At 47.0% G+C, this 24933-nt stretch overlaps 1 long non-coding RNA gene across 1 annotated transcript; it reads right to left on the bottom strand.

Moving 5' to 3' along the window:
* Positions 1-4165: 4165 nt before the first annotated feature.
* LOC310880251 lies at positions 4166-22400 on the bottom strand. Its single transcript, XR_014571570.1, has 3 exons — positions 22389-22400; positions 22088-22164; positions 4166-7268 (listed from the first exon to the last, which is right to left on the bottom strand). It is a non-coding gene; the product is annotated as an uncharacterized lncRNA (long non-coding RNA).
* Positions 22401-24933: the final 2533 nt, after the last annotated feature.

Genomic DNA, 24933 nt, shown 5'->3' with positions numbered 1-24933 from the left:
AAGCCGTCTTACATCACTGGTTCTCTAGCTGCAGTCCTCAGAAGTTTGGGGTTTCCAAGGATTACTGCTGAGACCCATGGAAGATGACTAATTAGAGGAAACATACTGTCAGGAGGACTTTTCTAATGGCAAGTTCTGAGTTATGTGAAAGTGGTGACAACCACTTCCCTAGGTGATGAGTTGCAAACAGTTTCTCTGGGCCTTTGCATGCCTTGGGTGGGGGCTGACAGGTGATGCTCTTCCTCCTCCCACCTACATACCAAGTTATATTCACTCCTTCCTAATTTAGCTCCTCTTGTTAAGTTCCAAACAACTTCCTTGAATAATCATTTCTAAAACTGAGAGTACAATACGACAGATCCTAAACTCTCCCTCGAAGCTGATACATGGAAAGTTGAATCATGTGCTTAACCCCCTCAGACTGCACCGAAATTATGCAAGCAGAAATCCCCTTCTGAGTGGCAGGAGAGCATCACCCCAGCTGTGCAAAGCTTTAAGGACATCCCAGCTCTACTGTGACGAACCTGGTAGAAACCTACCTGTTACATAGTAATGTATAACCTATGAGATACAAATATATTTATAATAGCCATAGAGCTCCATAGAAAATATCTTAAATCTGCAATTTAAGTTGCAGTTGCCGTATCTTCAACAATTCAGTTACAGACACTACAGATAAATCAACTCTCATTTAGGCAAAATGGTTTAGGTGGTTTTACTGACATGAGAGAAGACAGATGCATGAAGTATTCCAGGAAAACCATTTTTTCCCTCCACTTAGAAAACGTGATGGTTTTCATCCTCACCCTTCACTCCTGCTTGCCTAGCAGAAGCAACAAAGTTTTGAGTCCCAGAAGCAAAATTTAAGAAAAACAAAACCGATGTGATTCCACCCTCCAGGATGCAAAACTGCACAAACCAGCACAAAACCCTTCCTTCACGTACCGACCTCTTAACACATAACGGGCCATCACTGCTGCTAACTTGCACGTGCAGCCATACTCAGGTCTGGGAAATGGTTGTCCTTAATTCCTTCTCCACTGTCATTTGCTCTTGCCTATGACATGACCACAGAGCTTCCACCACGAGCTCTCATGTTTTCTCAGGGAACAGCTGATGAGCTGAACAAGGATGTTCCTTCCTTACTTCTTTGTCCTAGCTACACTGCTTCTGCCACCAACAAGGCCTAATAGCACAAACTATAAAGAATACCAAATTCTCAAGATGGTGATTAAACTCGCTTGTTTTTGCTACAGCATCGGACACCTGCCTCTCAACACCATGCCCCGCGTGATGGAGGTGTTAGAGAGGATGCATTTAGGGAGAGAAGCAGAGATCTGCGATAGGCTTTAGGAACGACTCCTTGGATTCCCGAAAAGCTGGTGAAAAGTTTACCCCCAGCACTAAGGATGGAGCTGCTCACATCCTGACCAGCCCTGCCAAGGACAGTGAGGTGTTGCGAATATTCATCGAGGTCAAAGTAACCCAGGCTGTACTGCAGGCCGGGCAGTTGTCAAAAAAAGTCCTGCACATTTGCATGCAACGTAGCGTGCAGAGAGGAGTAAGCAGTCAGACCTCACCTGGTGCCATGGAAATACGGTAAAATAGAGAACAAAATGTAAAAAACATACCAATTCACATACTTTTGTTGCTTTCTATTCTTCTGTTTTATTCAGGCCATATTCCACTCTCATCTTCTTCTTTCACAATTGCTGTTTTCGCCCTTTTCGCTCCCTGCATTGTTTGCAGCAGCACTTTCTTTCTTTCTTTAAGAAAGTAGCTCCTCAGTAGGTATCTAGACTTCACAGACGCCCTCAGCTTTCCACTTCTTTTATCACACATCCCCTCCCTATCTTACCCATTTTCCACAGAGGACTTCCAATGCCCTTTATTTTCCCCAATTCTTTGTCCTCGCCTTCTGGCCACAACATAAATGCACAAACACTTTCTAAATTTAGAACAGACACTGCAAATGTGATCAGTCACTTGCCTTACTTTATAACTCTCTGTGATTAAATATATATATATATATATATATATATATATATATAAAATTGTAACAACAACAACAAAACAAACATTTTTTTTCCTCCATTCCTTCTTTATTTCTTTGGGGTTCTCTACACTTGACCATGGAGCCAACTGAAAATCTCTCCAGACAGACACAGCCCATTTCTCAGTTAACTCCTTCAGGCACTACTAAGGCCACTGCTGCATATTTCCAGCAAAGCACTCATGTCACTGCCTCACCTCTCAGGGCTTAATTCTGCACACAGCACCACCAACTACTTCTGCCCCACTAGCAGAAAATGCAAAGCCTTTTCCCACAGAGCTCATTTTCCTACGGGGTTTTGATTGCCAGGATTTGCCTTTATCAATACTTAGAAATTCTCCACTGTCTGTCTTCGTCCTCCAGCTACATCTATCATGGCAGGGCAGCCACACGATTTATCACACCAATTCTCCTCCACTATAGCAATCTACAGCTCACCAGTGGGGTTTCTATGACCAAGACTCGGGCAGAAAACCCTGAAAGCCTGAGCCAAGTGAATTGCATCAATACTCAGTGATGACAGTGTGCCAGTGCTAATTACTTCACTGCCAATCAGTTTATCAGAAACACCCAGTTGTGTGCTCATCTTTCAAGTCCCCTCCTCTGTCTCCAAGTGCCCCACCTTGCCTTTCTCCGCTGCCGAAACATCTGGGTGGCCGTTTCTCTTCTCGCAGTGTAGCCTAAGGAGGTGATTACAGCTCTAGGTGACATGAGCCACAATTAAAACACAGTGGAAAAAAGAGCAAGAAACCATGGTATAAGCTAAAGCATAAAGATGTGTTAGGGCCAGCCTGGAGCATCTTTGTTGCTCAACATGGAAACGTTGAGCTAGTGCCTATCTGGAACAGCAGAAGGCAGCTGGAACAGCACAGCATTGGAGTGCCGCATTTGTTCTCCTCCCTTTCCCAGGAAGGCTGGAGGAATTAAACTAGGTCCAAGAACTCTTTCTTCTCAGTTAACACTCATCTGCCACCAGCTTTTGGCTGGTCCCTCCCATCCTCTTCCCCACGGCCACTTCAGCCAGCCTCTTCTAGGAAATCAGACAAGACAAGAGCAGAATCACTCATTTGCCAGCCACCCGATCACGCAGCAGGGGCAAGAGATTGTAAGAGGAAACGCATTTTTAAAGGAGAAGTTTTTACTGCTTCTCGGGATCTGGCTTCTGTGTAGACTGACACACAAAGAAACTCTTACAACATGCACACAGTGAGGAATTCAGATTAGGGAAGTACAGAGAGAAGCGGAAACAGCTCTGAACCAAGCCTGAAAACCTGCAGATCCTCAAGCGCATGTCATAAGATGAGAGCAACAGGCTCATACTAGGAGCTAGAGTTCAAAAAAAAACAAAACACACCACCACCCTTGAGGAGCTGCTGAACTCTGTTTAAACTTTTTATTTGATGTAGATAATCTCCACAATTTTAATGCTTGACTTTTGAGGTGAGAGTGGGGAGTGAATGACTGCCAACATAGCAAAGTCACTCGTGTCTCAAAAGGGAGCGTCTGGAGTAACTGACCCTGAACAGAAAAAATGAAGTCAAGCATTTTAAAAGGGTGAATTTATCTAAAAAATATCAAAACCAAGAAGAGCTATAAGCTCTACTCTCATGCCGTTAATACTACTATGCCTCTTAGATCTATTTTCAATCCTTCTCATTCATTTCATAGGACTACATAAAAAGGGTGGCAATGCACTTTCATGATCTTAAATCTCAGAAGTGATGAGAGCTGGTGCAAAAGCCACAAGTCTACCTGTCTGAGTAGCAGTAGCGCTTGGTGCAGTGTTGGGAACGCTTATATGCACGTCGATCCCTGCTGCCAACTTAAAGAACAAACGATCTGGGATTAAAACTCATTGGACTGAGACAAACTTGCATTTGATTTACTGAGTGAAGCTTTCCAATCCTGGTCATGACATTCCCTTCGTCTCCTCCTGGTTCATACGCAGCCAAATACATCTGCACCTGAGGGGGCCTTTGCCATCCTCTGCAGAAGATTCCCGAGCTCCCCAAGGCTGCACAGGGTACATCGCTGCTGTGCAGAGTCACTGTACAGGGGGACAAATATCCACTGACCTGAGCTGCAAAGCTAGGAAAGATGAATAAAACGTAAAAAGACAGGACAGTTTACTAAAGGTTTAGTTCATGACTCAACAATCTGTAAAGTTTGCCCAAGAAAGGCTGGCAACCTGAAACTGATATAAAAATAGTGTCTTTTTTTTTTTTTTTTAAACAAAACAGGAGCCAATCAAAACCATGTAACAAATCCACTGAACTTCAGGTTGTTACTGTGCTGCATTGCAACATCCTGAAACTTCCCAGAACAAAGCTTTTGCCTGCAGGACAGAGCCATTTACGCAAAGCAGAGATATCTGCTGCTGCTAGCAGCGAGCTCTGCATGCGTACACACAGCTGCGGAGATCATTCCTCAGCAGGCAGGAGAGATGTGTACTCAAACAGCTACATGTGTGTGCAGGCACATACAATCATGGCAAACTGCATTTGTTTATTGAATTGTACCAGCAAAACCTTTCCTACGAGAAAGTCGTGGTCACAAAATTGTCAAAGCAAAGAAACAAAACAACTGCGCAACACAGCCCTTTGGGGATGAGGGTTTGGAGGACGGGGAGTCTGCAGGTTAGATTTTTCCTGGGCTCTGATGACTTCATGGTGGAGACAGGTGAAGTGAAACCTGACTCGGGTAACTTTAGCCAGAGAGAGATAGAAATAAACAATATTATTCCTGGAAAGAAGGGGTAGTAGCTGTCCCTCTGCCAAAGTGCACTCCAGTCCAGAGCCTATTAGCAGCGGATTCCTTCCTGCGCTCCACCTCCCAGTGTCAGGGCAACGGTCCCAGGTCTTGACGTCAGCGCTGCCTTTTGTTTGCTGCAGACTTTCCCCTTCTGCAGGGTGAGCAGGCTGAGGCACGGAAGTGGCTCGGCAGAGAGCTCCGCTCTGCCCAGGTCTGCCAGCTCTCCACAAGCCTCCAAGGACAGTCCGCTCCCCGCATTACCGATTCCAACCTTTTCCAGTGGAAAGAAAATTGAGTTCATTACGTCTAAATTGTTTTACGTCTAAATTGTCCTCTTGCTAACCTCTCCTTTGACTTGTACCATGCTTTATCTTTTGTGGTTTTATCTTGCATTATTTAGATTACAAGATCTGCCAAGCAAGGACTCTTTCCATATGCATGTGACAAGACTATAAATCTACTTCTTTAACTATCAGATGTATTTGGAGAAAATCCTCACAGAGACGGGGGGACAGTCTTCTGGAGCTCCAGAATAGTGCTCAGGGATATCTGAGGGGGAAGGAAGAACGAGGCCAGGTGTTACCAAGAAACCTCTCTGAACCTGCGACAGCTACAGCCAAACTGGCGGTCTTCCCGAGCTAGCAGAGGAGCCTCTGTCAACCGGTCACGATGACTTGGGCACCCACAAGCCGTTCCTCGCCCTATGCAGCCACTTGTCCCAAAACACGAGCTACCCCATGGCAGAACAGGGAGAGAGGGGCTTGCAGCTGAGCAGGTGCTGCTAGGTCAGGCTTCTCCTGCTGAAGAGGCCCTTTAAGATGCAGCTGGAGCAGTCACTGTAAGATTGTGCCACCCCTAATATAAATTCAACACTCTGTTACACCCCATAGCTTCTTTGTTTAAAGGCTGAATATTGTAGGTAAATAAATACGAGTCAAGAAGAAATGGAAAAACACAGTCACATAATACGCACAAAAACAGGCCCGGTAATCAGCTGCCACGTGTTTCCGAGAGGAGATGCCAGCCTTCTCACATGTTCAGAGTTAAGATCTGACCACATTCATAATCCCTCCTTTTGACAGCACCAAACCTGACCCTTGCTGGGATGTTCCCCAAGGGGCCCCCCTCCTATTCCCTTGCTGCCGAGACTCCCGAACCCATCCCAACTGGAGCCCAAGGCGCTGACCCCTCCAAAGGCAGGTGGGCTTCAGGCCCTCATTTTTCTCCTGAAAGCTCAAAGCTGGGGACCTTTCCTATCTTTCCTGCTTGTAAGATTCTCAAACTAGTACTTAACTTCGTAATTTTTGCATGAGTGCTGCTGCTGGCTTTCTGTATCTGTAACCAAGTGAAGAATGGGGCTGTTACGTGCTGGGTAAGGCACAGGGCCATCACCGGCATTCCTAGGCTCTTAGCAGCTAACAAAAACAGCAGCATATGCTTCTGCTAGTGAGAAAAAAAGAAAGTCTTGTCCATCATCTCTCCTGTCAGAATGACAGAAAACTATGTGCTCAACCTAGGCCAAGGTGCTTCATTCCTAATAAAGGGTGAATTTGTGAGGAAGGGAACGCAAGCTGCCTGCATCTCAGCAGATCCTGGTCATCCTGTGCCATCCTACTGGCCTGCACAGAAAGCCAAACTTCCCAGAGGACCAGCCCACGTCCAGTCCCCCAGGACACCGCATCCACTACCTAAACCTTCCTTCAACGCCACAGGAAGGTGGGAGGAAGAGGCCCCAGCGGCGCCTCACACGGCCCGCTCCTGTCCTCCAGCACAGGAACCCTGTGTCACCTCTTTTAATCTCCTTCCAGAGGAGCCACACTCAACAAAACGGAAAGGCCTGCTCGAGCTGACAGGTCAGTACGATGACTTGATATTGCTGACTGAAAAGCACCCGCGGGCGGTGTCTGGGGGCAGCCGGGCAGTCCGCCAGCTGCCACAGGCTGATCGAGGGCTCTGCGTGAGGGAGCGCGGCACCAAACCAGGCCGACTTTCTATCAGCGTGCCCTGGGAACGCACACTGCCAGGCGGGTCACCGGGGAGATAAACAGCACTTTGCGAGGCCTCACGCAGATCCTTTCTCTAATATAAAGGCTTGACAAAATTGAGCCTTGGGGATGACTAGCAACCTGAACTTAATTTATGTCGCACGACGTTCTCTAAAACCAGGCTGTGATGCATAGAGAAAGAATATTTCCAGGTACTGGAGAGACAGCTATTCCTGTAACTCAGCACTGCCCTCCCACTCCACCGAGGCAGGCGAGTGAGCGGCACGAGGCTTACCCGGAGCGCTCTGAACCCATGAGTCAGGTCTCCAGAAATCGATAGACCGAAAGGTTGGTAGTAAGGGTGTCAGGGTGGAACGGATGCATGTGGCTAGTTATTGGCCTTCAGACTGCTGAGCCAGCAGAAAAATCACACTTTCCAGGCTCTTCCCTGTCACTACAAGGACCGAGAATCTTCTTTTCTGAAAAAGAAAAGAAAATTCGAGATTCTTATCTCATCAAGAGAGAAAATTATGAAGCCAGGGGTTTAAAGAAAAACAGGAAGAGCCTGCAGTGAGGCAGAAACGGTTCTCTAGACCATGGCCACCACCTGAAAGACCTGCTTGTAGCAGCCCCCAAGGCAAGATGCGTGCTGTCCCGGTGTGCCCTCTCCTGACTCCCCCCGTGCAACCCGTACTCGGGCGGTGCAGGAGCCAGCTGCCAGGCGCACAGGGGTCACCGCTTGTCTGCGCTGCACTTGCAGACGTACGGCGGGGTATTTCCGAGCTCGAAAACACAAAGTGGCCACATAGCTGAAAACGTTCAGCTACATCCTGGTGGTCTCAGCGAGCCACACAACGCTCTTAGCGCCTCCCCAGCACTGAGCAGCGAGCGGCTCTGTTGTGTGCTGCTGCTGGAAGCGCTGGTGTCAGCCCCAGGCGGAACGGGCGGCATGCAGCAGGTGCTACCAGCACGCGGTGCTTGGAGGCCGGGGCTGCCTCAACTTCTCTGTCTGTCATACTTTTTTGTTTGTGATGTTGGTGCAGAGAAGTAAGGAAACAGAAGTCCAGGGAGGAAGTGAGTCAGGAAACCTGTACCTCAGCACAGGGGGAAGTGTGACTCAGAGCGCACGGTGCTCGCCGCTCCCCGCTGCCCTGGAGGAGGTGATAAGATTGTGTAATCCCCAAGACAGCTTGCTGCACATCCTAATTCTGCTGATCCTCCCAGGGGAGGGGTGCCTCTGCTGAGTACTGTACATTAGCTGATTTCTTAGAATAAACTGTGACAGCTCCCCGTGAGCTCATCGCGTGGGAGGGGGATGCTGGGCTCCCTGCCCGAGCTGACAGAATGAGGAGCTACACAAAGCACCGAATTTATCAGGAGTGCAGCAAAGACCTGGCAGAAACCTCTCTTTAATCTATTTGTTCTTCTTTCAGAGAGAGAGCATAGGGACCTAAGTGCTTGAAAACCATAGAGGAACTAGCTAAAAAGCAGAGGGAAGGATTTCAGAAAAAGAAAATTTGGGAAGGAAGAGGAGGACAAAGGTAGTGGCAACAGGAGGGGAAGAGACGGTCTGTGTGGTCAGGCAGGCTGGCGAGGGGCAGCCAGGGGGAGAGGCAAATGAGATACCAGGGGGAACAGAGCCCAAACTGGGGGTCAAGCAAGGGAAGCCTGAAAGAGGAACAAGGAGGGCAGAGAGAGGATGGAGAAAAGATCACAGGGAGAGTCACTCAGGAGTGATGAGGAAGGTATATTGAAAACAAAACGTTGCTGGGCCTGAGAGAATAAGGAAAGATGTGCAGTACTGCACTGAGGGAAAGAGGCAGACACCCACTGCATTCTCGGCACCCACCAGAACCACATTTCACCTTTTGGGGTCTCTGGTCATTGGTGTAAGGGCCCTTCCTGAGAAACAACCAGACCCTAAAGCAGACAGGTGGAACACCACCAAATTGCCCTTTCTGAACCATACGGGATTGTTTCCTTACCACAAGCACAGCCAGAAGCAGTGTCAGTGCTCACATTATCTCCCATCGGGCAGTCAGGCAGCGCTCAGCACTTTGCCTGTGTTTGTACAGCACCCGGTGCAACAGCACCTCGGGACGCTTCTGGAAATTTCTACTGCACAAACAAAGCGTGCATGCCAGCTGAACTTCCAAACTGCCACCCTCTACTCCCCACAGATGGAACCATGCCTACATAGTTGCTTTTGCAAGCAAACTTCAGCTGCTGCAGGTGAGCTGAGAAAAGGCGCTCGCTGTCCCAGCCCGGGCAGGGCTGGAGGGCATACGCACCAGGAACACTCACGGGCTTTCACAAACACTATCACAGGGTCAGGAAAGGTCCTGTCCCACCTCACCAATGTCAAAACCCACAAAACAATAAAGAGCAAGGCACAAGGGGAAGTGAAGGCTTGTTTATATAGAAAACTCACTCTGAAGTATTGTTTTCAGGAGGGACTGCTCTGCTCTTCCCAGGAAAGCTTCACTCTTGGACACAGAGGGTCCGTTCATCTGAAGAAGATCTAAATTGTATTTCAAGCACTGTTTTGGAGTCCTAAGCACACACAATATGGCACTCAAAATACCGTAACACTGTTCAACTGCAAATCCGTCACGCTATTTGAGTCAGGAGCCAGAAGTGATCACAGCACCAGTTTCAGAGATTTTTACCCCCAACTGAGGGGCAGTGAAGATGCTGGCTGAGACTCAGAAGACCTAAAGCCTACTTCCACTTCTGTCCCAACCTGCTGTCTATCCTGGGGACAAACCACTGCGTGCCCTTGGGCTCTGGGTCCCTTTTCTCCCTTTTTCTGCCTCACTGGTATCAAATGCAAGCTTTCTGGGCGGGCGCTGCTGGACAGTACACGTCTGCAACGTTAAATGCATCCCAGACCGCAAAATGCTAAATGGTTCTGTAATGGAAATAATAATGAGTACTTTAAGTTTCATGGCTGGTTTTCTAGGACAAATGTCACAGCTCATATGACCTAATGTCCCAGGGCTACTGGGCCTGGGGAGAAAAGCTGCGCGTTGGAACTGTGTGCCGGTGAGCAGGCAACTTGATACTTCTGGTAACAAGAGAGAAACATTTTCATCATAAAACCCAAATCAAGGGAAATAATAACTCCTGTGAAATCTCAAGGCTGCTGGGAAACCAATTTGCTGGAAAGCTTTGCCAGATTTTGTGACTGTTACCACGGGCTCAATGAGACCATGTACTGCACCTCCTTATTTTACTGTGATCAGTCTGTTACTCAGAAAGAGGACAATGATATTGTGTTCCTGTAGCTGTTTATCTGTAAGGCCACAGTGTGAGGGCAGAAACTATCGGTATCACACTTTCTAATCACGAGTTAGTTATTCTGCCCCCTGCAAACACTCTCCCATCTTAGGGCATGGAACAGGGATGAGGCTCTGTCCAGCAGGGCTTTTGTGACATTCTGCAAGCCTGACTCAGCTGCTGACACCTCCCCACCCACACAGGATGCCTGCACTCTTTTGCAGCGACTCTGGTTTTCCCTTTGAACCTGTGCTAATAGGAAAGCATCAGGTGGAAGGGTCTATTTTTTCTGGTTACTGTTTTTCAAGATGCTGCCTGGCCTAGATCAATTCCAAGAATTGAGGCAGTCAAACAAAGAAACTTTTACAGGCTCATCAGCAGCACGAACATCACTGCTCCGGCAACTTCCCACGCTGTAGCAAGAATCTGCACAAACCAGAACGAGACCACACGCAACAGAAGGGCTGCTCAGCGCCGGCAGAGAACCGCCAGCAGCAGCACCTTCAGCACCTCTGCACACAGCAGAGGCGGCGGGCAGCCCCCGGCACCCCCGTTACGCTTCCCCAGAAAACACGCTCGACTCAGAAAACCTCCCCGCCACTGTTCATCCAGGCACCCCAGCAAACCGCAGCACTTCCACGGCGGTGGTGGGGGAAGGCAGGAGATGGGGTTGTTCACTCAGCTCCCTCCCCAGAGGCCACGCTCTTGGGCAGGACTCGCACACTGCAGCCTCTCCTCTGCTGGACATGAAGCCTGGAACATGAACAGCAGTAAACTCCTTCAGGAACAGGACAGGGCAAAGCACAGGCTTGTAAGATCCCAGTGCTTCAGCCCTTCTTTCTCCATCGTCTGTGCCCAGAGGATCAGCCACTTCCATGAACAAAACATCTCATCAAGTCAGCTCATTACATGCAGCTACCAGCAGCAGCTTACAAACAGTGAATCTGACATCCCAGGTTACCCGAAGCCCCTCTCATTCCCTACTCCTTTGTGTGTGGCTTTGTCTTCTTTCCTGGATGAAGGCACTGAGGAGCTGAAATCAGGAGCCAGACCTCCTCAGAGCTGGACTGAGAAATGAACCTCACCAGTATCAACCTGATGACCTGTGTCAAGTGGAAATTTAGGGCAGTTTTAGGCACAGAGGGAAAGGAAGGCATTTTCTTCCTCTCCTGAATAAGGAAAGCAAAAAACATTGCAGCAGAAGAGCCTCTGAACTGCTCTTTGGCTAACTGCATCCATAGCAATAACAATAGAAATACCTACACCTCTTTATTCTGGTCACCTTAAGCTGTTTTCTGGGTCCCATCAGAGTCATCACAGCCATCAAACTTGGATAAATTTGGCACTGGAGCCATGGCCGTGACAGTCACAGCTGTGAAGTAACAGCTTTGAGTCAGCCTGAAGAAAGAAGCAAATGAGCCAGCATCACCCAGTAGTAGTTTGTGTTCCCAAAGAGCCCTCTGCCTGGGGGCCCCACAGGCATTGACAAACCCCACAGTACCACTGCAATCCCACACGACACAGAGGGGAAACTGAGGCACAGAGAACAGTGCTTGTCCTCAACCATGCAGCAAGAAACAGAAGCCAAATTGCAAGATTATAAACTAAAAGCTCCTCCTCCCTACCCACAACACAAATGCAGACCCCAAGTAAGTGATTTCATTTAACTTAATGGAATTTGCCCTGTGGCACACGGAGTCTTTATGTGCTGCTAGAAGCATGTTATCAAATATGTTGTGCACCAGTACACAGCGCTGTGCTGTAGTTACCCTCTTGTGGTACACCTTGACCAGGATGATTCGGGGGAGTCTGGTTGGGAAGCTCTTTGCCCTCTAAAAGGCACTTCCCGAACTGAAGCAGGGCCTGGGGAGGAGCTGGCCACTGGAGCAGCCTGGCCGGCTAACAGCTGCTGTGGCTTCAGCTCTGCGAGGCGAGATTAAAGAAACTGAAGGTGGTCCTAGCATAAATCTATTGGACCTGGGTTACACCTGGGGTACACCTCGCAGATGATGTGACAGTATTTCAGACTGGCTTCCAAGCACCTGACTCCAATGAATGAAGACAGCCTCTGTTCCTTTCCAAAAGATCGCAGCATAGCCTCCTCTGGTGCAGCGAGGGTTAATTCAGGCGAGCAAACAAGAGGGATGAAGATCAGCTCATCTTTTCCATTCAGGCAGATCCTGCCACAGAAAATGCTGGTTTCTCGATGCTCGGTGTCTCAGTGACTTCCAGGAACAGTGAGCTAAACTCAGCTGCTCTTCCCAGCACCAGCTGAGGGGGCGGCAGGGGATGGAACACAGCCCTGTTCTTGGAAGGCAGGAAAAAATAAGGCTCTGGCAGAGCTCTGCAAGCTCGCCTCTCTCCCCCTCCCCTCCCCAGAAGCCTCTTTCAGCATCTCTAATTCCTCAGGGTACAGCTGGGTTGGTTTTTCCTTTTATCAAATAAGCGTAAGAGCAACGCACGAAAACTGCAGGCAGTATTCAAGCAGAGAGAGGTTAAATAAATGAAATAAATAAATGATAAGCTCATCTCCACGAGCTCCGATGTGCCCCACCATTTTAGTGCGTGACCTACTGTACTTCCTAACATTTTTGTTAGATAAACACAGAAAGCTACAGAACCATCCAATCCACGGAAACTATTTTTGGCTACTGTATCTTCATGCAATGTGAATTCCAAGGGATGATTGGATATTTGGACCTCTCCCAGCCTGGCTGACTGTGAAGGGAGCAGACAGTAATCTCATTGCTATTCTTCTGTGGAAACAAACATCTTTTAGAGATGACAAGTATCTGGCTTGTAGGTGCAGTACTCTGAATGAGATTCAGGGAACTAGAGCAGTCACCAGCTGCGAGGAATGTGAGGATAGCCTCAAGGCACACAAAAAAGGAAAACAGGAATCAGACCGAGTCGGCTTCACAGTTGCCCGCAAGCTGCCCTTGAAATACAAGGCCCTGAGCAGGGAAAAGAGGGAGCAAGCCTCTTGCAAAGTCTGCAGTCAGCACCTCAGCTGGGTGAGAATCTGCACCATCTTTTACCCAGATTTAAGTCAGGCCATGCTGGAAACTCAGCATGCCGGCACCCAGCACCTTGCCCCTAGCAGCCGTGAGCCAGCTCCCCTGCTGGGCAGCGTGGCCAGCGGGCCACCACTGGCCCGGCTGAACGAGTGGTCACCCCAGGACAGGGCCATGGCACGCTGCCACCAAGGCGTTGCAGGAGAAGCTGTTCCTTGAGATATGCAGTAGCTGTGCAGCAGATAAAATCTCTGTCTCCAGTGCAATCAGTCTCTCACCTATTACAAGCATTTTGTGCACTTCAAATGCTGTGGTTTGCTGTTCTGTTTTTTTTTTAGTTTTTTTTTTTTTTTTAGTTTTTTAACCTGATGAACAGAAGGAAAATGCAAACCTGCATGGCTCCACAGGACTCTGAAGTTCCCTGCACGTGCTCAGAAGACAAGCAGACTTATCTTTACCTTCCATAAGCTTCAGGGCTATTAAAGGAACAGGGAACAGCACAGCAAGCAATGCAGAGTCTGCAGCAAACTACAAGTCTGGTTTACAGGTTGTCGAACACCTTCCACTTGCTGGTTTCTAGGTTCTCCGACACCAGCTAAGGGACTTAAGCACCCTGCTGTCCCTTCAGGATTTCTAAACTCCTCCAACATGCCATGCCATTTATCTTTGCTACCCTCAGTTGGGAACATGAAGTGAAAAGTTGGGCACCAGGCTCAATTTTAGCTGTACAAAAGCTGCTACTTGCCCATAAATCAACGTAGATGTGCTGATTTACACTGTGTGAGAAATTGGTTCATTAGCTCTAATTAAACAGAGGCCCAAGCCACACAATTTAAATTTGAACAGTGTTTTTGAACACCCTGTTCAGCCCAGGAACTGGGATTTGCTTGGTGCTTTCCTATATTTAGCATACAGTAATGTAACTGAAGCAACAAAATTAGACTCGCAAATAGACTGGTTTCTCAGTACTTAATCAAGGACCTTTTCCCAGAACTGCCGAGGGCTGAAATTAAAAGAAAGGAATGTGTGGTAATCAGCCCCATGGAGACAGAAGGAAACCACCATGAGTTTTAAGTCCAAACATACATTTTGGCCAGCTGAATGTACCGTTGTTTAAATTAAATGTGGCTTCAGAGTGACCCAGCCCGGGATTGCACAAAACTCTTCAGAAGGCACAGCCTGTGCACAAGGAATTACCGAGCAGATGCAACTCTGATGGTCAATAATTCGCCGTACTCAGCCCCCATCCGTAACAGATGTAGAAAATGATAGGTCTGAAGTACCCCTGCAATAATGCTGACCTGTTTCTGTCCATGGCTCTGGTGACCAGCAATAGGTATAAAGAGTCTGAAAGACAAATCCAGCATACAAACTGCAAAATGCACAAAATGGGCAACGATCAGAGTGTGGCAGCACCAAGCAACAAAGCAAAGAAAGGAGGCAGGAGCCTGCAGCTCTGCTCTTGTTCAAATTCACTTTAATAGGTCTGACAAGATAAACTAGAAGGCTCCCTTTTCCGTCCTTTCCTTAATCTACTTTTTTACTGGGAGGCTGAATAGAAGAATTAAAAAAAGTTCTGTCACTGATTTTCATACTATTAGGATAAACCCCTCTCCTCAGTCTAGCCTAAGAATTGCCAGAGGAGTAAGACAAAGAAAATATTCTCTAGGCAGTAATATAGCCAGACATTTAAGAAGTGTTGAAATACTTCAGAAACTGTCAGAGCTTGCAGCTGATGCTGAATGAAAGCAAGCTTCGTTTTTATGCATTTCTACAACACCAGCACCAAAAGCCTCACAGTGTCGGTTAGGACTTGCACAGACACTGATGAAGTGCTAAGTCAGAAGAAGGTACATATACTTCGGAGCTGCATCTTCTAGCTTTGGCAATCCCCTTGAAGAGCCCAGTTGTGCCTCCCCATCGCTTCTGCTCGCACCATGCAGCGAGCGAATGGAGCAGCGTGCCACACGCAGAGCACGCCCCTAGAAACATTGTCCGAACAGCTTCTGCCAAAAAGTCTTCAGGTTGGGTTTACTTCCCTCAGGCAGAAGCTACTGACTCCTCCTGGCATTTTTTTCCTACATAATGTGGGATCTCTGCTGGAGCTGGACAGATGAGGTAAAAAGGCTGAGAATCCCCCTGCACTGGTTTCATGTACTGCATTCTCCTGCCAGTGTGGGAGGCAGGATGTGAACGCAGGGCAGGGAAGCAGAGAAAATAAGGGAAGAAGTAGGATATGGGAACCACACAGCACTAACATAAATCAGGCACTGTGACTTCGGTTTACCCAGAGGCAAGACAGCTGAGAAGGAAGGGCCCAGTTTGCTCCCCTCCCTGCAGTAGAAAAGCTGCCTGGGCTCTGAAGCTGAATCTGGAAATCACTCCCGCTGAGCTCCAGCTATTGAGAATTGATTATGCAAAGCCACATCAGGGAAAGCATGCCCTGTATGGGGCAGATCTTTCTCAATGCAGTTCTACAAAACATTATAACATAATTAAGCTGCCGTTAATATTGATAACTCCATTTTGAATTCTATTTCTAGTTCCATTTCCTCCATTAATCTAATAATTAATACTGCTTTCACATCCTTATTAAAGATATCAGCGTGACAGCAGAAAAAAAAAATCAGGCTGAGAATCTTATTCGTAGTGACTAGTGACTAACATCAAGTGCAAACTGCAAAGAGCTCCAGAGTGCAAAAACCTCCAAGTTAACCTAACAACCCCAAAGCCTCTCTGAGATTCACAGATATGAGCATTTCCTAGAAGAATAATGAGAAGAAATCATTTACTCTTAGATTACAAAACACTCACTGGAGACATAAGTGCATTTGAAAAACACACATCAAATGCAATTCAAGGAAACACACTCCTGGCTCCTACATTTTTAAGAAAAGCCAAGCTGCCTTCCTACAAGGTAATATTCATGAACAAGAAGTGGAATTACCACTTCTGCCGCTGTGGTGAACCCATTCACACTAAGGACAGCAGAGCTGCAGTGGAGGGCACAGGAGAAGCTGTGAGGCACAGCTGGTGGGGAGCTGGGGGACTGCACAGGCCTGTGGATGATAAATATCTTCTATCACACAATTAAACACAGAATCAGTGTGCGAACTAATTTAATGCCTCGCCCTTGGCCCTGCCTTTCCTTCCTCCCCAAAGGCATGCTGCTCCTCCCAGCAGGCTTCTTACCGTGGCGTGCTTTTGCAGCGAGGGGTCCAAGGCACCGCTCTAAGTGGCGCTCAGGTGTTGTTCCTGTGTCTTTGTTTCCTTAGGCAACACCTCACACTTTTATGCTCCCTTGTATTATGCCAGAACAATTTGGGCTTTTGCATTTCATCCAGGCCTCGAACCCTTAGCTGGCGAGCCCCTGTTAGTGCCCCAGTGGAGGCAGAGCCAGCACGCAGACCTTCCTGTAGTTAATCTTGCAAACCTTCTTACTTGGAGCGGGTGCAAAGGTGGGAGACTTCCCTCAGCTCACAGGCACGCCGCCTGTGGAGCATCCAAGCCCTGCAGCTGGACAGTGTCAGGGCAAGCACAAAAGCTCAACGTTGAGCGTACCTTTTCTTTAGCAGGGAGGCTTGATGCTACGCAGCCTCCACACTCCCTTCCTAGCCTGTCAAAAGGGGGATTACCACGTCAGCATTGGCATCACCATTCAGAACATTTTCAAAGGAAACAATTCCTAAGTACGCAGGAGTTCAAGTCACTGCTGGACAGAATATCCAAGTAAACCAGTGAGCTCCCACCTTCCCTTGACTGTTAATCCAAAGCTGATATTGCTCTGGGGGGTGACGGCTCCAAGCCTCAGCAAGCTCCCTTCCCTCTCAACCAGCACCACTTTCTGGCCTTTTTGGACCCAGAGCCTTTTTCCAGACTCAGCGGCTGCAAGCCAGCTGTTCCTAAAGAAGCAGAAGTGTTGCTCTGTCCTGGAAGAGTCACGAGATGCCTTAAACACAGCAGGTACACTAAGGGATCCTCTCCCCCAGAGCTGGTCCGTTACCCCACAGAGAAGTAGGGAGCCAGGGAGGAAGCCCTTCACTCCAAACTCTCTACACCATGGCTTTGCTCCAGTCATCCACTTTCCCTTTTGGCATATTGAAACCCCAGCGTCCTACATCTCCCCAGTATTAAAAATTACCACCTGCAAACCACCTATGCTCTTAGCACGTCTGCCAGGCTTTTGCCTGCAAGTTATCTGAACCTGCACTTTCTAAAATGCTTGTTCCTTATCAGTGTTTTATAATATTTTTTCCTTGTGGCCTAATAATTTAGAAATTAATCCTTCTGTGATTCAAGTATATTATTCTGCTGTCATCCAAACACAGATCAGAAATACTTACTAAATGCTTCTACTTAATTTTCATCCTCATTAACAATTGCACCATTTCAATTTCAAAGAGGCATTATACAATTTTCTGTTTCAAGCAGATTGTTTAAATTCTTTATTGTCCTTGAAGATAGCAGCCAAGGATAATTTTACATTTCCCTTTTTATTTCCAGTTTTCTACCCTTCATTTCTAATTTATATTAACTGCTACCCATTCTCCCTCCCCTTCCATGCCGCTTTTACTTTTTTGCTCCTAATGCTGTCTTCACCACTGAACAACGACCAGCTTTTATGCAGACGCCTCTTTCCCGAGGGCACAATCACAGTTTTTCCATATAATGCACTGTTCTTAAAGAAAGTCTAAATCTAGCATTCCTATAAAGCTCTCTCTGAATTCCAATCAAAAAGTCCTTTAACTTTAGATAAATTGTGTGTTATATTACTAGTTGGAAGAGTCTTCTTTTTGTTTAGATTTTCTATAACAAAGGTCACGGTTATGCAGATACAACAACTACCAATCCAGCTCTGAAATCCTTCACTCCCAGATGTGCTGGGTCTGTACAAACGCTACTCTGATTTCTTGAAAGCCACACAAGTCCTTCCACTCTGAAAGGCTGCACCTGCTGATCCCAGGTTCAATAGTTTGTTTTGGCTGTTGCTGTTTTTAACTAAAGAACTAAGTGGAAAATAAGCCCATGTTTAGTGACACTGCAGTCTGACTCTATCAAAACCACGGATGCAGAGAGGTAAGACTTTCCTTCGATGTTTTAATTCACCACACTAACTACAGTATTATGTGTAGCCGAAGATAAAGCACCCAGTCCCCTCTGCACATGGTTCACCTAGATATGCGGGGTGGAAGCTGAGTGTGTTCACTCAATGCACAGAGTGCATCCTGCTGTACGTATGCCCTGCCGTCATTTTCTGTTCGCTTCAGGTTCTTTTGGGATGTCGTTTGTAGCCTCAAGTTATCAGGACATTACTTTTCTCCAGTTTGGTTGCCTTCATTATCAAAGGTAAGCTTAAAAAGAGAAAAAAGAAAATTGGGAAGAATATTCCACTACTCTACCTTTGGAAGCAAGAATGCCAGGCATATTACCCCATGAGTAGCTTCCTGAAGAGCAAATGAGGATTACTTTAGCACAATGACACCTGAGATCCTGTGGTATTTTGAAGCTGCAGGTGTTTTTTCTTCTGAGGAGCCTGCTTTGCAATGGTTTTTCACTCATATATTGTCCTCAGACCTTGCCACCTGTGCACCAGAGGCTGTTAAGAGATCAGACATCTAATATCTATGATTCTATATCTGGAAAGACCAGGTCTTGCCCTGGCACAAGAGAGATGGACTTTCCTGCTTTATTTCCTGTAATTCTTTCATACTTTACTAAATGCATTTGCTTTTCTACATTTTCTGAAGATATTTAAATGCCCTCACTGAAATCATCTTTAACTGGGTTGAACACAAGCAAACTGAAAAAGCTCTTATGACCTTTGCATCAAAGTCTGTTTGCTATTTTTATTTCAGTTCTAGGCTGGAGTCAGCTCACCTGTATAGTCCTAACCAAGCTGTTAAAGAACAAAATGGCTCTAGAAAATCAGAAAAGGGCCATCAGCATGACTTATCTTGAAGATTTTTCACTCACCTCTGTCTTTTCCACACACAAATGACATTTCACCCAAACCAGGACTGTTTCAATACTTCAACAATTAATTTCATTCATTACTAACTCAACGCAATTTATGAGGGATATGTTTCTGGCACTCAGTGGTTAGTGTCTCTCAGCAATGGCCTAGCCTCCTAAATTAATCCAGTCTGAAAGGGTCTGTGTAAAACCCTCAGTGCTTTTTATTATTATTATTATTAGAGAACATCTCTCAGCTGGATCCAGCTGTTGCAAGGAAAGAAGTACTCTCCCAAAGTACAGAGATCTCAGTAAGTTTATGAGCACATGTGCCTAGTGGTTCCTAAACAGTGCTACTGCAGTCACTGAAAGATGAACTACCCGGGCCCCAATGCAAATGTCTCTACGAGCACTGCTAAAGCTGTTGGAGATGGGCTTTACTAAATGCAAGCTGAAGTGCCCGTCTTGACTCAGGACAGGGAGCATGGGTCCCGCTGGGGAAGGCTACGGTAGCTTGAGGGCTATGGCAGTATATGACCAGAAGGTGCACAGAGGAGAGTAGAGACCATTTTCCTACAGGTGTGAGACAGCACATTGCTAGTGACCGCTGCCTCGTCGTCTGCCCTTGACTCCAGCAATGATAACGACGGCTGCTGCTTATACGCGTGGCTGCTATTGCTGCTGCCTGTGCGTTACAGCAACACGAGTCTGGGAACCCCTGGCACAGGTTATAGCCACAGGCTGAATTCCTCTTTGATACCACTTAAGCCAACATGAGTTCTGAGAAAATGTTGCCACATGTTCTCTCCATGACGCACTGCTGAACAAGCAGCTCTTATTTTGTGTTGCCTCCAGTTTAAAAGTGATTTCAGTGTATGGCCCCATACTCAGTGCTTTGCTGCAGGGTGACTTGGAGCTGGATGAATGTGGCAATACCAGTGCCCATGAAGAAAGCTATATGCTCTTCTAGCTGTATATGAAATAATAGTACTCAGGACTGTTCCTAGCTATTGGAAGCTTTCCGTTACAAACACCATGAGGAATGCTTATGTCATTTGGGTCTCTCTTAACCTCTCTTACCTGAGATAAAACAAGTAACCCTGTGCCAAAGCCTTAAAAAACGCAACACCCCCCAAATCTGAGGCTGTGATGACAGCCTGGGTTTAGCAATCAACCACCGCTTAAAGTCAGGTTAGCCAGCTGACACGTTACTTATGACAGATCCTTACTTGCTGTGCTGTTCCTCTGAAAGACTCAAGAGGCTGTTTTCACCACTGGTCCAACCCACCACAAAATCACAAAGCATGTTGCCTTTTCCATCACCTGCCAAGAATTAGTTATAGATCACAGCCATCTCCAGGAATGAAACACTACGGACATTCTGGAATCCTGTGCAATTGCCTGGATTAATAAAAACAGTCTGTGCAGAACTTTTTTCTAGATCCCTGACACTTCAAACAGGAGAAAGGCAACTGGCTTCAGTGCCATGTTAGGCTCCCTTCATTGTGTTGGGCTTCGCAGTTCGTGAGCAGTCACTGAGGAGGTGGTGTGAACATGCTTGCCATAAGGGAACGCCTCTTTGAGAAAATCCAAGAGCTTTTGCCCTTCCTTCTGCAGCATGTCTTGTTCTCTTCTGAGAAACTGGGTCTGAAAAACTTCGAGATGTGCTGCAGTCTCCTACTTACCCAAGCTTTTAGGAAGGAGAAGTCAGGGAAAAAAAAGAGCCATTTATGAGAAAAGGTGGGTTTTGTGGGAACTTACTGAGCCACAGCACACAGCCTTTAGGAGACGTGACTATTTCTGCTCTAGCTGTACTTTTAGCTTTCCGCACAGACAGTAACAGTCCTTTCCTCCCTTAAAATTACTTAACGTTAACTGAATTAGTCTCAACTTGAAACATCTAACTTCCAAGAAGAGGAAGTCTCTTTAAGGAGTATTCACTAACTAATCCTGAGAAGTTAGGCTAAAGCCAGAAGGCCCATTTCTTCAGCTCGTCACACAGCAATCCATCCTGTCCACATGGAGCTCTGCAGCCTTGTGAGCTGCAGCTTCTTAACTTTTGTTCGTGACCTATTTATGCCACTGTTTACAAGCTACCCAAGACTGCCTGGCTATTACAGCTTAAATGTATAAACTGCATCCTCAAGTGAACTTTACACTTTCATTTTGGAAATTTACACATGCACACAGAATTTTTTAAATTTTGAGAAACAAAGAGGGGAAACAGATTCACTAAATGTAAATTGATTCTTTTCTCAGGAAAACAACAACAACCAACCAACCAAACAGAAAAGCAGTAATAATCCCAGCCAATCACATATGTATGCTTTTAAAACTCTTTTCAGCTTTCAGTTGGACTTTTTTAACTACTTGTTGGTTGTGTTTGCATGGCTGAAGAGCCAGCAGTTAGCAACAACTGCTGTTCAACTGAAATTATACTATAGTACCAGTATTTTGTGGGTTTTGTGACACTTTGCTGCTGCCTCAAGTTGTCCTGTGCACAGAAATAGTGCTTTGAACGGAACAGCTGCATTTTATCCACAACTCTTTACTTCATTGTCATAACAACAGGAAAAAACTCTGAGGGATGCGTGCTCACTAAACCAGTTATAAAAAACACACACAGAACAAAGCAAGAGACATCAGCCAAAGTCAACTCCTCTGGCACGCAGGGTAAGGGAATGGGAGAGCCTTGGGCATCTCTACCCTCCTGCCCTGTGTGACATCCCCTTATTTTTATGGCACTCCTAGGAGTCCCCTTCCAGCACAACCCAACTCAGAGGGCAGCAGGTGGGGCAGGAGCTGCGAACCCCCTGCACCACATTCGGAACAGTCTCTGCAACCTCCACCAGCCAGAGCTCGCCCCAAGCCTTGTTTCATCGGGTTAGTACCCCAAGGTAACCCTAGGCCTGCTGGGCCCATCAGAATAGAAAAGACATTAAAGAGGCATTCTCACTCCATCACGGCAGGTTTTATGCTGCTATCACGCTGTTATCTGTGCCTATTTCAAGGCCCAGGTTGCACAGAGATCTCCAAGCACGGAAGTGACTTACCCTGAGTGAAGTTCACAGCCCATAGATAATTCTGCCCAGGCCTGCACATCACTTTGGCTCCATTCACACCACTGAAACTGTTTTAAAGAAAGCAAAAAAAAATAGGTGATCTCACTCTTCAGGAATGTCTTCTTTCAGAGAAAAAACAAACAAACAAAACACTTTTTTTTTTTTTTTTTTTTTTTACATTTTCTAATTCTTCACAAGACTAATGAGCAGAAGAGCAATCTGACTAGCACTCGTGTTAGTGCCCAGCCTGCTCTGCTGGAAGACCCAGCGTTTCTCAGGTGCCTAGGCTTACATTCTGTCTCCACCAAATTCCTTCTGCTGTCCCTTCAAGGATCAAATGCAAAGGGCTTGATCTACTTCTCCTGTTAGTCAAAAAATAATAATAAAATAAATACATTATAAATAAATAAATAAATAAATAAATATTTAACCCCCTTTTGACTCCGTTCTCCATAGCAGCTGCACACATTTGTAGCAGCTCTTTGCTCACTGCCTGCTTCTGTGTTTCTGTAGAGCTCATAAAGCCTCCTGAGCAGTGGGTATGGAGGACTTGCATTGCAATTTGCTGTGTGATCTGGTAATGGCCACTGCCCCACTCCGAAAGCCAGGACACTCTCCTTGCTTCTTCCTTGAGGAGGAAGCAGTGAAGCCTTGCTCCTGGGCGAGGCAGCAGCTCCCAGCCTTGCAGGACCTCAGGAGGAACCACGAACTGTTGCCACCGACAGCGAGAACCTTGCTGATGAGGCGTGAAGAAGGAAGCACACCGCTTTTGGAACCAGCACCCCCAGCTTTCACTTCCCTCTCATTCTGGCCCTAACCAAATCCTAAGAGGACAAACTGTACTTGGCACCTTCCCAGGCACGGTGAGGAGCAGCCTCCCCCTGCTCGGAGCCGTGGCTGCCGCTGGCTGGCACGCAGACAGGCTGTGCTGCTATCGGGCAGGTACAGTCAGTGCCTTCTGGTCCGTGGCGCCGCTACAAGCCGGGCATTTCTGGCTACCACAAGGCTTCTGTCCGCAGCACGGCTTCCTGAGCCAGCAGAGGGTCTCTGCTGTCCGCTCTCGTGGGGGCTGATCAAGTTCAAAAAAAAGACATTGAGAGGTTTCCCCATTCTTACGGCTCCTGTAAGCCTCGCTGTGCAGGACTGCTGGGGCGCTTTGCTTTTCCTCACTCCCCTCTTTCATGCACACCCTGCAGACGTGCCTGATGGTGGAACAGAGCCTCGGGAAACCGCCGCGACGCCAGGCCCACCGACTGCCCAGCTACGGACACCTCTGGGGAAACATGAGCACGGGGCAGGCGCTGGCACACGCTGACACAATGACAGGAGTAGCTCGGCCACGGCTGGATCACTCACCGGGAGCAGCTTCACTCCTGGGCACCCGAGCACGAATGCCGCTGAACACGACGCAGCCTGCAGCACAGAGAGGCCTTTTCCTTGAAAACAAATGTGATGCGAAGTCCTCTCGGTTTTACATCACAGCCCATCTTTCAGGCAACACAATTAAACCACCGCCAAACCAAGCAAGGACTGCGTTCGTGAGTGATGCTGAGTCACAGCACTGCTCACTTAGCACAAGAATGAGTCTGCCCAGGTTTACGGGGCTGCAATATTTAATTTGAACTAAGCAGCTCAGAGGTCCTCATTTCATCACAGCTGTCTGAGATAGATGGGTAGTCCCAGGTTTCAAGCACTAAACAAAACATACTTGTCTCTTAAAACCCAGCGATGTTGTTCAAAGAAACGAAACGGCTGTTTATGTCGCCACTCCACCACCATAGCAGTAAAATCAATAATGTTGCCATACAATCCTTGTTTACTTTCTTCTGCAGCCACTTTTCCTTTCCCAAAGCTGTCAGAACGCCCATTTTCATGCCCCGCTGTAAAGCAAACCACTGTGATCCTTGTACAATTTGTTGTTATTTATAAAGCCGTACTTGAGCACATTATTACTTTTATACACTCTCCCTCCTTTTCTGTATCTCTTATTGTGTCAGGAAGAATAAAAAGCTCATCTCAGCTATCTAATAAACATAAATGCCCACTGCAAGCCTGAACCAGGCTGAGGAACAGGTATTACATGCAGATAAGCAGAGTGCTGAATGGTCTAAGCAGCAACAGCCATGTCACAGTTAGCACAATGCATAACGCAGCGTTCAAGCTACAAATCAGAAATAATATACAATCCCGGTTAAAAAAAAAAAGAACATTACTGTGAAGAATGGCCTTTTTAGTCAAATCAAATGTTTGCAATTTGTGAAAAATAATTTTCTCCCCCAGCATTTTTAGGGACTATGGTTATTTTTCCCATTTCTTACGCTTTTGTATGCCTTTTGTGCTGATACAGTTGGGAAACCAATGATTTCACACATTTTAGCTTAACAGAGGTGGAAACATTATGAAAGGGAATATATTCGCATTTCAGAGAACTCTGCAATTAACTGCAACACCGATATGAATATTAAGCACAACTCTCCACTTCTGCCTTCCTTGCTTGCCTGGGAACAAACAGTGCTAGAATTCGGAATGAATCGATGCGCAGCTACTACAGCCCATTTTTTCAGCACGCGTCACAGCCTCATCATTACCGTCATGCTGATCAGAACTGATCAATTGGCTTCGTTCTTGTGTCACAGGGCCTCTCTGCTACTCTGCCAGTGAGGAAAGGAGGCCAAACAGACAAAACAGTAATTCATGCCCACATTGAGACACCTTCACTCTGCCGGGCGTGTGAAGAAGCACTGCTGCAGAGAGAGCAGTGCCCAAGCTGTTCTGCCTGCTCTCAGGAGGGGACGAGCCCCTGAGTCACTGCTGCCTGGTTCTGAGGGACACCCACA

Source organism: Anser anser, assembly GCF_964211835.1.
Source record: "Anser anser genome assembly, chromosome: 12".
NCBI classification, from domain to species: Eukaryota; Metazoa; Chordata; class Aves; order Anseriformes; family Anatidae; genus Anser; species Anser anser.
Note: the sequence above shows the minus strand (reverse complement) of the source record. Positions and strands in the feature narration are given on the sequence as shown.